The sequence below is a fragment of the Choloepus didactylus genome, chromosome 11 (assembly GCF_015220235.1).
Source record: "Choloepus didactylus isolate mChoDid1 chromosome 11, mChoDid1.pri, whole genome shotgun sequence".
Taxonomy (NCBI): Eukaryota; Metazoa; Chordata; class Mammalia; order Pilosa; family Megalonychidae; genus Choloepus; species Choloepus didactylus.
In genome coordinates this window covers 85,699,783-85,711,928 of record NC_051317.1, presented here as the reverse complement: position 1 = coordinate 85,711,928, position 12,146 = coordinate 85,699,783, and the positions used below count along the sequence as shown (strand labels likewise).

The 12,146-nt window shown below is 41.3% G+C and overlaps 1 protein-coding gene across 5 annotated transcripts in view; it reads left to right on the top strand.

The window, feature by feature from the left end:
• The window catches only part of PDE4D (phosphodiesterase 4D), a 1,663,062-nt gene that overhangs the window by 170,058 nt on the left and 1,480,858 nt on the right, over window positions 1-12,146 (top strand). For all 5 annotated transcript variants that reach the window (XM_037799050.1, XM_037799045.1, XM_037799053.1 and 2 more), the window contains one exon: window positions 4,774-4,858. The gene's annotated coding sequence lies outside the window, so the exon portion shown is untranslated. The remainder of the gene's footprint in view (window positions 1-4,773; window positions 4,859-12,146) is intronic.

Sequence of the window (12,146 nt, the reverse complement as noted above, 5' to 3'; positions counted from 1 at the left end):
AAAGGAAAAGAGCCATTTGATCATGCAGGAGACTAACCCCAAGAACCAAGGCTCACTTTTTCAACTGTTCCTTCTATGGCCACAGAGTTATATTCATGTCCCATGCCATTCACAAGCAGAGGTTAAAAATGACATTGGAACTTTACTTTGTTCCAAAGAAGCAAACATCTTATGGGTTTTAAAATGTATTGCTTACATTTGCTTTGTCTGCTAGTCGGGAAACAAGGCAACTAGACCCGTGGGAACCCTGGGTGGGATGCTTGTTGTTCTTCCTTGATACAGAAATCATGTTGATCAGGAAATACTGGTGTGGGGTTTGAAAGGCTGATAAGTCTATTTTTGGTTGTTAAATTAACTCCAGCATATTCTACAGTATTTTCAAGTTGTCGCATAGTTCTGAGCTTCATACAACCTTATTTGGGTCCTTTCCTATTTTGGGTTAGTCTTGGCCTTGACTTCCTTGAAGAATTGATGGAAGGTGCTTCTTTTAAAGGTGGGCTAGTGGCAACACATTGTTTTTGTTTGATAAAAGCTCTCTCAGCCATTATTCCTAGGTACTGTGTTGTTGGGTTTTGAATGACTAAGGAAAGGATTTTGCAGAAATTGTAATTCTGCTGTACACATTTGAGTCACAACATCTGTAGAATGGTTGTGGGCTATTCACAGAGGTGAGCGAAGAGTGGGCAACGGAGAACAGAGTGGAAGGGGACGTTTGTGACGAGAATCCTAAACCTGGAAAGAATCTCAGGGACTGCAGCTCCTGTCCCTCCTTCCAGCTCCACTTCGGGGTTAGCCTGAACCCTATCTCAACACAAAGGCTTCTTCCGAATAGGGCTGGGAAAGGGAAGGACCACAGTCAGTCTGGCATGGATGGAAAGGAGAGGGCAGCAGGGGGGGCACTGGGCTAGTGGGCCCTGGGTTAGGTTACTCCACAACTTCATGCTCTGTTTACTCTCCTGTAAAACCGCAGGGGTTCAATGAGATGGCCCAGACCTTTGTGGCTCTAGAATTTTATCCTTTTAAGTGTTTTCTGAAGCATGGACATGAGTTCAGCAAATAAACAAACAAACAGTAATTTTCCATTTAGGACAGTTTCAAGATACTGCTCTGACTCACTAGATGGTCAAACACAATGAAAGGGGAGTCTGACTTCCCTTCTGTTTTGCGTTTCTTTCTTTATGGTATGCTTATGAAAATGAAACAGTTCTCTGGAGTGTACTCTCACATTTACTTATTAACTGGGTGATAACAGAAGTTCAGAATAAAAACTCATAGGGATATAAGACTGGGAAAATATTTTTTTTTCTCCGTTTTAATACGTACCGGAGAACAAAGGCTGATACTTGCATTTATGCCCTTTCTGAGCACAATGTCCATGGAAATCCATATTGTCATTTGTCTTTGTACAATTTTCGTTGTATCTCTTATCTGGAATGGTCATTGAAACTCAGTTTAATAGCCACTTTAATCTGCAAACTTGATTTGGTTAAAGACTAAACTTGGTTGCAAATGAGGGCATATTTGAGATACTTTTTTTTTTTTTTTAATTATTTAACTGCTTTGTGAAGGGGCATAAAGGGTCTGTGTTCTGTTCTTGTTCTCTTCAGGAAAGAAGGCTATTATGATTTCCCAGAGAGGTGAGAGGTTTGAAGCCTCAACACATCCTAGACATGGCTGAAAGGAGAAACTATTGTACCAGGGTAACATTTGAAGCCTGAGATAAAATTCCCATTATAACCTCTTTAAACGTTTCTACATTCAAATGGGTGGAGGGGCTATCCACTCCACAAATGTAATTCCCTTTCTTCCTGAGCCCAGCGAAATACATTGTTTCTTCTCCCTGGATTAGAAAAAAATAATAATAGGATGCACTACAGGTTCTTTTATTTAGTTTTTCGAATGATAGATAATTCTATTTCTTTTGTTTAGCTTATACAAAGTCAGAAAAAGTGCCGTTAAGTCGGATTCCCTGGGCAGAACACAGTAGGCCTGATATCCCTGTTTTGCTCTTTTCAGGGAGTTCACTGGAAACCTCAAGGATGGCTTTGTATGCATTCTTAGGTGGCTCCAAAGCCGCATGCACACAGATGTAATCTTTGGTGGTTCGGGCTGGTCTTACTGAGGTTTAAGTCAAGGCAGAGGCCCTTAGGGCAAGGATACCTGTGAACTGAAATAAAAGGCCTGATTTGCAAGAGATCTGATCCTGCCAATTGAAAGTGGTGCGTGTCCAACGGTACATGCTGAGTGGCCTCAGAACTCATCCATGAGGAACACAGACATGTATTAGGCAGCTGGTTTGTGGAAGGCTCTGTGCTGAGTACAAGCGGGAATAACAGAAAGACAGATGAACAAGATGAAATACCTAATTTCAAAAAGCATAGACTGGGTTGGAGAGATGAGCCAAAGCTATACAAGTATATCATCCAGTCTAAAATGTGACATTACAAAAGTGAGATAGTATGAGACCCATAGAGTTGGAGAAGTGGAAGAAATTTTCTTCCCAGATGGGGGAATCAGAGTTAGGAAGATAAAGCGTGCTAAATTATACAGGCCCTGGATACTATGCTAAGATTATACTTAGTTTGTTAGGTGTCACTTTTTCACTGCCTGGGATTTGATCCCTTTCTTAGTCTGGGCGTTCCCTGTAGCGTGTAACCTTGGAGGGAGACTGTACTTACCTCTTCCTGCACTTCTGGCAGCCATGCTGTGTGTAGTCATGTGACCGGGCTCGGCCAATCAGGTTCTCCTGTCTGGATCTGAATCTGGAGCAAGTGGGTGAAATGTCAGGGACAGTTAGAATTTATCCTTGGTGCCTGTGGTGGGTGTGTCCATTGGTTTTGGGGGCAGCAGCAGCAGTGGCCCAGTCATTAATCCTGCTATGGACGGTTGTTGTGATTCTTGCTCCTTGGCATCCAGCGTGCCCTGGGTTTTTGCCATGCTTGGTACTCTAACTTCCCACTGATTCTATGAACCATCATTTTCTTCCAGTAGAGTCCCCCTTTTACTGCTTCAGCTAGCCAGTGGAAATTTCTATTATACAAGCAAGAGTTTTGACGAGTACCTGAATGACAAGGGATTTCATGGTTTGTACTGACTCACCTCTTCAGCTTATCTGCTGTTTTTCTCTGGGAACTCATCCTCCTCATCTAATTGTGTAACTCCCTACTTCGAAGGCTGAACATTTTGAACTTTTCCCAAGTTATCAAAGAGAGTTTAGTGCTTGCTCTTCTGCAGTTTATATAACTTGTTATACATTTTTCACATTGTAAGTCTGTTTTTGTTGTTGTTGTTTGTTTTTCATCCATTTCACTTTGCCTACTAGCCAGTGAATGACTTTCAGGCAGGGACTCTGTTTTCATCTTTGTACTCCCAGAGCGTCACACAGATACAGTTAATAGTAGATGCTTTCTGTATGAAGGAACAAATCAATCTGCAGAGAGGCATGTGGTGTTGGAATTGTGGGCTTGGGGAGAACAAAAAATATTTGGAATAGCTGATATCTGAAAGGTGTGAAGCCCAAAATGTATTTTTCCCACTTTTTAAAGTCATGTTTATTTAGGTCTAATTTACTTACAGTAAAATTCATCCTTTTTGTTGTACAGTTCTATGTTTTGACAAACGCATAGCCATGTGATGATCACCAGAGTCATGCTATAAGGCAGTTTTATCATCCCCTCCCCCTAGTTTTCTTGTTCCCCCTTGTAGCCAACCTCTCCCCACACCCCAGCTTCTAGCACTCACTGATCTGTGAATTTTTACTTTAAGCAATTGGCATAGTAGAACTATGCCATAACTTTCTATGAAAATGTTTTACTCACTTGGAAGGAGACAAAATGGATAGTGGGTTTTTACTTAGGAATAGGGTGGCCAGATTTAGGAAATTAAGATAATACATACTTATACTAAAAATTATTCACTGGTTAAATGAAATTCATGTATAACTGGGCATCTTGTATTTTAGCTGTCAACCCTACTTAGGTTGGGTATTGCCATTGTGGGAACTGTTACAACTGAGGTTAAGTGTGAACTGGGCAGACAGAAGAGGAAAGAAAGGTGAGAAAAATACAAGAGGCTCTGGCTCTTCAGTAGCATCAACTCACCATTTAGACTCCCAGGGACAACCTAAAAGGGCAGGAAATGAGGTTTTTGTAGGAAATGAGAAATTTACTAGCTTGTGCATGAATAAAATATGCAAGACTGCTTTGAAGACCAGGGCTCTTGGTATTCCAATTTGTAAACTAGTATAAGATTCTATCAGGGCAGCTTGCTGTCCAGCTGTGTTGTGGAGGAGTGAAACCCTGGAAGTAATTAGGTACTCTGAGATAGGTGAAATGAATTCTATGGAACTGGTAAAGAATATGCTAGAGTTCCACCCTTAAGAAAATGAACTTTTCCTGAGTATAGAAGAGTTTCATGCTTGCTCTTCCTCAGAATGGCCATGAAATAAAAACATACTTGTAGTAACATATTCTCCTGATTCAAATTGGTAATACCTAAAATGAATGGCTTCTAGTTTATCTTTACATTATTGGTACAAAAGAACTTGCTCAGCAAAGCCAAAAAAAGAAGCTTTTAAGTGGCTTCTTCTTCCTCTGCATGAGAGACAAAATTATTTTAAAAGACATTGGACAAGTCATTTGTTTATATTTCAGATGAGTCTTACCTTTCTTTAGTAAAGCAAGCCTGGCAGCACAGTTATTTGGAAACAAGTTGTTGGTGTTTGGCTGAGTGGTAGTGCCTCGTGCCTTTAATTCTTCTTTATTCTCTTCCTAGCTCACCACAGCTAACCTGCCCTGGGTCGCCACCTCCAGTTTCTGAGCCCTGCCTGAGTGCCTATGCCGAGAAGCTGAGATAATAGGTAAAGGTGATTTAACATGTTAATGCTATTACTTAACGATTTACAAAAAGTATCTACAGCCTTAAGTGTGAAGAAGATTGTAAGGAGCATGGAGAGGACAAGATTTGGGGTAGGCATCTTTTAGTTCTCAAATCTCATTGCATAGAGTTGCTTTCTGCTCTGTCATGACCACAGAACAGGCCTTTGGTGTGACTCTCTCTGATCATTAGAGCTCTCAAAGGCAAAACCGTGGAGGTCAGCCTCTTCAGAGGTTTACAGACTTTCATTTGCTTGTAATCTGAATCTATGTTTCCATGATATGGAATGCATAAATATAAAACAGCAAAAGCAGAATCGCTCTGATAGAAGCAGGGATAGGGAGTTCAGAGTTCCATTAATCCCGCCTTTCCCCTTTATGCTTGTTTGGGGAGCCTTGGAACCACTACAAACTAAACTGTCAGCAAGAGCACTAGGTCCCTCCCCTTCAGAGTTCTTTCCACACACCAATTCAGTTGACTTAGCAGCCTTCTGGGACAGTGGCTCAGGTGTCATAAGCGTGTGTCTCCTAAACTGGTAACAGTACCCACAATGGGACAGAGATTAAGGGCTCTGCAAATGGGGAACTAGAAGACATGTCTTGTGTAAGCCTGGTGATGGGGCTTGGCACAGAGTCAGAGCAGGAGATGTATTAGAAATCTTGATGTTTACCAATGTTTTACTGTTTACCTGCTATGAACTTTGCTTAAGGTCTTTAATGTGATTTACAGTAATTATTCTATTTCCCTCCACAAACTGATAAGATGAGCAGGTTAATATTATTAGCTTCTCAAATGGGAAGATGATAATTATTAGGTAGGTCTGCTGGGAGCCGGGCTGGGGTGGGTCATCCAATCAGAAGCAGTTATCAATAGGGCACTATTAATCAATTTGTTTGAATGTGAATTATCAGAATTGGCCTTTTCATGATGGATACAAGGCATATTTATATCATCATGTCTTCAAGAGGATAAAATTGGGAACATCTTCAGACAATAGAAAAATTCAGATTGCTCTTGGCAATATAGCATACTCAGGGAAGAAAAAGTATGCATCCCAAATGCATACTAGCAAGGAATGGCTACATCTAAACATGGCAGCAAAGGATGTGTATTAATGATGTGAGTGTGACTCTGTGACTCAGCGCTGTGGTTAGGACAGAAAGTCCTGTGACCTTGGGGGCATAACACTCTTACGTGTAGAAGTCATGAGGAAATCACATCTGGACTTGGCATTGGTGTGTGGTTTGTTCTGTCTTTCCATATGTCCTTCTCTCTCTCCTCTCATCCTTCCTCTTCCTATCCCTGTTTCCTCTCCCCTTTTTCCTGTCCATCATAAATTATTGGTTCCAGCTAGACAATTTGCATCACATTATACTTTTGCCTGTTTCAGTTTCTTTTTACCTCTACTCTGTTTTTACCAGAGGTTTTTAAACTGAGGGGTGAATGGAATTCAGGGCATCAATGAACCTGGCTGGGGAAAAATATATATATTGTTATTGTTACCAATCTCTAACTTTAATTTGTCATTAGCTTTAATTATGCATGGAGGAGGCCAGTCACAGGAATATTAGCAACATTTGCTTGTGACTTGGTCATTAATAGGTATCACAGCATTGTCATGTCACATGACAGTTATAGATATCTATTTCTTATGCTCATCACTACTTTGAAGTTACAGTGATTTATTTGGCCAGTTGCTAAGTCTTGTTATTTAGAGTGTTAATAAAGAAGCACAGATATTACTATACCATAAATTTGTTTTTAAACATTTAAATTATGTAGTCAGTCCTGCTATACTGCAATATACATGTTCCTAAGAATCACCCTGCTGTGCAAAATTGCACAATATGGGGTTCCTGGGAAAAATAGAGTTGGGGCATGTCACTAGAAACTTTGTCAATTACACATTTAAAGAAAACAAGACAGGAACCTAACAAAAATAGTAGCACAGTTTTACATGTGTTAAATCACTGAGAAATTTATAAATACTGCAATAAATATGGTACCTCACCTTGGGAAAGACCTGAAGTTTGCTTGCTGAAGTGGGCAAGGGAAGGGTTGCAGCTTGTGAGTTATTGTGAAATGGTGGAAGGAGGGTGTCTGAAATCAGATGGAAAGTTGTAACACCAGATTCAGATGGGTGCAGCTTACAACCCTCGTGGGGAACCGAGATAGCTGGTAGATGTTTGAGACGTGGTAGTGTGTGTTTTGTATATTCCTATGCAGTTTGGTTCAGCCAGGTACAGTTTTTTGTTCATCTAGTATTTCTCATGGGCAGAATAGTGTATAAGAAAACAAGAAATCCACGTTGTGCTCAAATTGTTCCCTAATATATCCATCATATTGGAATGAATTCATGGTTTCAAAACAAGTGTTAATAGCAGAGATACTGTAATTGGTTTCCTGTGCAGTTCTATATATTTTATATATTTTTAAATACTGCACTGAGAAAATTGTAACCTTCAGACCTACCCCAAATGCACCAAAAATGGTCAGCTAGCCCTACTTGGATGGATTCTTTCCCTTCATCCAGGGTCAGTTGACACCAGCAGCTCCTCCAGGGAGCCCTCCACTCCCCTGCACTGCTAGCCCTCCTTTGAACCACAGTCAGAGCTCCCACCTTACTGCTTTGGCACTTGTTTAAGCTACTCACTTCAGAACTTAATTACAGTTGATTATTTGTATTTGTTATACTCTTTCCCTCCATAATAATATTCTAAATTTCTTAAAGAGAGACCATGTTGTTTCTGTTCTTTTTCATTCCTTTTAGTGTTTTAGACATTTATTCCATAAGTTCTTTTTGAATGCATTACTGAAATGATATAACTCAGCCAAGAAAAGTAAAAGGAAGCAGGAAATTTAATAATTAGTCCCTAAGCATTAGCACAGAATATTATAGAATGGGTGGAGCCAGAACAACCTCATCTTCTGTGTGCACCGGAGAGAAGCAAACATTTAAGTACCGCATTCATTGTGCTCAGAATACAAAAAATATTCTAACTATTTAGAGGGGCTCCTGGAAAAGACTAGGCATTCTACTGGCCTGAAGGCCTTTTTATCTACAACAGACTCCTCTCTGTTTGTTTGGTTTAAAATGTTGACATGACTAAAGGTAGCAGAGATAGTGTAGGTCTTTGGGCACTTTAGATTTTTAAAGAATATTTTGCTCAGGCCACACATTAATAAGTCAGCCACAAGTTGAACCCATGTTTGGAAACTTCTGAGCCTCTACATAGGCTTTATGTTAGGTGACAGGGTTCAGAGCTATAACCAAGAAGGAGCAAACGCTGCAGCAGAAGCCTCTTCCAGACACACTTGAAAGTTTGGAACGAGGCATTTTCTGTCCTGAGCCATATGCAGTGTGAACAAGCTGCAGATGTACATCAAGTGAGTGGGTGAAACAGTGTTTGGTGGGAAATGATGACAGTTTTATGGCATTAGTCCTTGGGACCCCAGATGCACTTATTATTCATCATTTTTTAAAAAAATATTTTAAGCTTTTAGCTGTGGGGATATTTTATCAGGTTAGTGTCTGTATGTTAAGGATGAGTCCTGGAGTGAATCAGTGAGGAGAGCGAGTCATGCCTAGAAATAGGAGAAGAGATGAGTGGCTCCTTGTTGAGAGATCTTTGTAATGAAGCAACCAAAGATAAGGTCATGGCTTCCTGCCTTTCCTTCTGACTGCCCTGCCTCAGAGGCAACCTTGGCTTGGGCAGGTTGCTCCAAGCTTTGCACACCCCTGGAATGTCAGGACCCTGTACCTGGATTACTCTGACATGGAGCATGGACTATAACTTCTGAGCTCAGAGTATTCTACCCTATGTTAGTTTCCTAGGGTTGAAATGACAAGTGCAGCAAGCTAGGTGGCTTAAATCAACAGAAATTTACTGTCTCATGGTTCTGAGGCTAGAACTCCAAAATCAAGGTATCTTTCTCCTTCTGAGATCTGTAGGGGAGAATCTTTCCTTCTCTCTTACAGCTTCTGGTATTCACCAGCAGTCCTTGGCATTCCTTGGCTTGTAGATGCACCACTCTGCCTTCTGTGTCTTCATGTGGCCATCTTCCCAGTCTCTTCTCCCTTCCCATAAGGACACAAGTCATATAGGATTAGGGCTCACCCTAATCCAGTTGGGTCTCATTTTAACTAATCTCCTTGTCAAACATCCATTTCCAAATGGGGTCACATTCATGGGACTTGATCATATCTTTCTGGGGGGTCATAATTCAACCCATAACACCCTGATTTTTTTCTTGGGAGTTTTTACTCTTCTGACTGTGTAACGAATCATGTATCTCCTTGACAGGGTAAGGATTCTTTTGTTTAAATGACTCAGTGCTATATCTAAATATAGCCACTGAATTGACTGTTTTTAAAATGTTTTTTTTTGGTTATTGTTCCCTTGAGTGAACATTTTTTGGACAATTATGTGGCTATAAAGATAGCTAGTAATCTATCAGATAATGTTGATTTTTTTTCTTGCAATTTTATAAGTACCATTTTTCAGACTTGGTCCTAGAGATGTACAATATTTCCCACCTCTAAAATTGTCATTATGTAAAGTATGATTAAGAATAGCTGAAATACCTATTTAAATCCATACACTGATGAACAGCAACCATAGTGAATGCAGTTTAGGTAAGATTTTATTTCTTTTATCCGAAGGCTATTGTGGGATGTACCAAGCAATAAGCAAGTCCTCCAGACCTTGAACTTAGAGATTTGGAGTGAGTTTCAAAGCAGGAAGAAGAAAGGATATGAAGAGCATTCCCATATAATAACCATAGGTAAAGCTTTGTTTGGGGATGCAGACTGTTGTAGAAACACTATAAGTGAAAATGTCTGATAGAAAGATTGTTCCTTAAAAATTCTCATATTCCACAGCATTTACTTCTAAGCCATAGCTCCTTTTGTGCTGGGTAAGAGGTTTCCCTGCCTGACCCAGCACTTTAGAGAACCCCAGTCTAGCCCTCCTATGGCCAAAGGGCATGGATTCTGTGGGGCCAAGGAGTCATGCCCACTCCCAAGCCTCCACCTTTCCAGACCATGGTCAGGTATTTGGACCCTGGAATTTCATGTCCAAAAGGCCCCAAGCCAAGACACAGTTCTGTCCTTCAGGAGGCAGATTGCATGCACTCCATGCAAGTGGGGTCAAGGGCTGCCAAACTGTGATGTTCTCACATGTGCCTGCAAATCCCAGTGGGGAGGGAGTGGTGGGAAGAGAAAGAGGGTGGGCTAGAGCCTGGGGTACCAGCCTCCTGACCCACTAAGTTCAGGTGTAGAACCCGGAGGTGTACAAGAATTCTAAATTCAAACCTAGCCTTCCAGGTCCTTCTGAAGGTATATTTTTCAAGGTCCGAAGATATTCAACAGTTTTTTTTTAAAGCTTAATTTATAAATTTAAAATATTTAAACCTCTGATGTGTGAGGGCCTCCATTTGTATCCTTGCTTTGGGCCCTGCTGCCAAATGTGCACGAGGAAGACTTTCCTTACGTGACTGCTTATTTAAAAAAAAAAAAAAAAAAAAAAAAAAAAAACTTTGAATAAGAGTTTTTCCAAATGAAAATTTTTGAAATGTTAATATCCTATGTAGTTGAAATGTTCACAGTGATGAAAGTCTTTAAGGGAAGGGGCTGAGTCTTGAAATTAAAAGAAAGAAAGAAAGAGAAAAGCTCTGAGTTTGGGTTCTTCTTCTGCAATCAGAGACCAGGTTGTGTAATCTTAGAAACAGAGTCAGTATGTCATTGATTGTTAGATGCACATTTTATGTACCATTAAGAATGAAAGCATGCTGGCAATTATGATCATAAAACACCATTACTGAGGAGAACCTAACATGGCGTCTAGGAGAGACAGGGCAAAAAAACACCCCCGTGAAAGATACTAGATAAAAGCCAGAAAGTGACCCAGAACACCAGTTCGAGAGATACACCAGCTGGTGAAACCAGGAGTCTGTGTTCTGAAATGAGTGAGTAAGCCTGCTGAATATCCAGCAGCCATGCTGCAGGGTGGAGAAACCGTGGGTTGGCGTTTGAAGGCAGACTAGTTCTTTTTTAAAAAACCCAAAAGTGGCTGCAGATATGGCAGCGAGAACTGCACAGTGAAGCGTGGCAGGAATGGGCTGTGTGAACGCTTCAATATCTGGCATGGAAGATAGACTTTTGCAAACCCACTGCTAATCGTCTCAGAGCAAGGAAGGCAGAGGTGAGCTGAAAGGGGAAAATAACCACGCCCCTTGCAGCCATCTTCCCAGTGGGCTGGGAACGTTCCTGCCCAGTGCCAGAGCCACAGCCCAGAGCTGAGCCAAAAAACCCAGTGCGACGGGAAGTGTTTCCAGCAACATGCACACATGCCACAATATCGGGCTTGGACAATAGCCTTTTGCACACCCACAGCTAATTGTCCCAGAGCTGGGAAGGCAGAGCAATGTTAAAAGGGGGAAATTAACAACCCCATACAGCCATCCTTACAGCAGGCTGGGAATGCACCTACACGGCCCAGCGGCCCAGAACTTCCCTTGAGGGATGGCGTGCACTTGTGACATAGCACAACCTTCCCTCAGCAGAGGCCCTAGGAGGGCACAGCTTGGAAGAGGGACCCACTTGGAAATCCCAGGGACCATACGCCAATACCAAAGGACTTGTGGGTCAGCGGCAGAGACAATCTGGCAAGACTGAAATGAAGGTTTAGACTCTTGCAACAGCCTTAAATCTCCAGGAACACCTGGGAGGTTTGATTATTAAAGCTTCCGTGCCTCCCTAACAGCTCAGATACACGCCCCACATTCAGGGCGGACAGAACCAACAATACACCCAAACTTGGTGCACCAATTGGATGCCACAAAAATCAGACCCCCACACACTACAAAGACAAAGTTGGGGTCAACTGACTTGAGGGGAGTAGGTGACTTGCAGAAGCCGTCTTCTGGTTAGAGAAAGTGTACACCACCAAGCTGTAGATCTGACAAATCAGAGATTAGTCTTTAAAAATCCTACATATCCTAAAAGAACCTATCAAGTAAATCAAATGTCAAGAGGCCAAAAACAACAGAAAATTTTAAAGCATATGAAAAAACCAGACAATATGGATAACCCAAACTCAAACACCCAAATCAAAAGATCAGAGGAGACACAGTACTTGGAGCAATGAATCAAAGAACTAAAGACAAACAATGAGAGCATGGCACAGGATATAAAGGACGTGAAGAAGAGCATGGCACAGGATGTAAAGGACATGAAGAAGACCCTAGAAGAGCATAAAGAAGAAATTGCA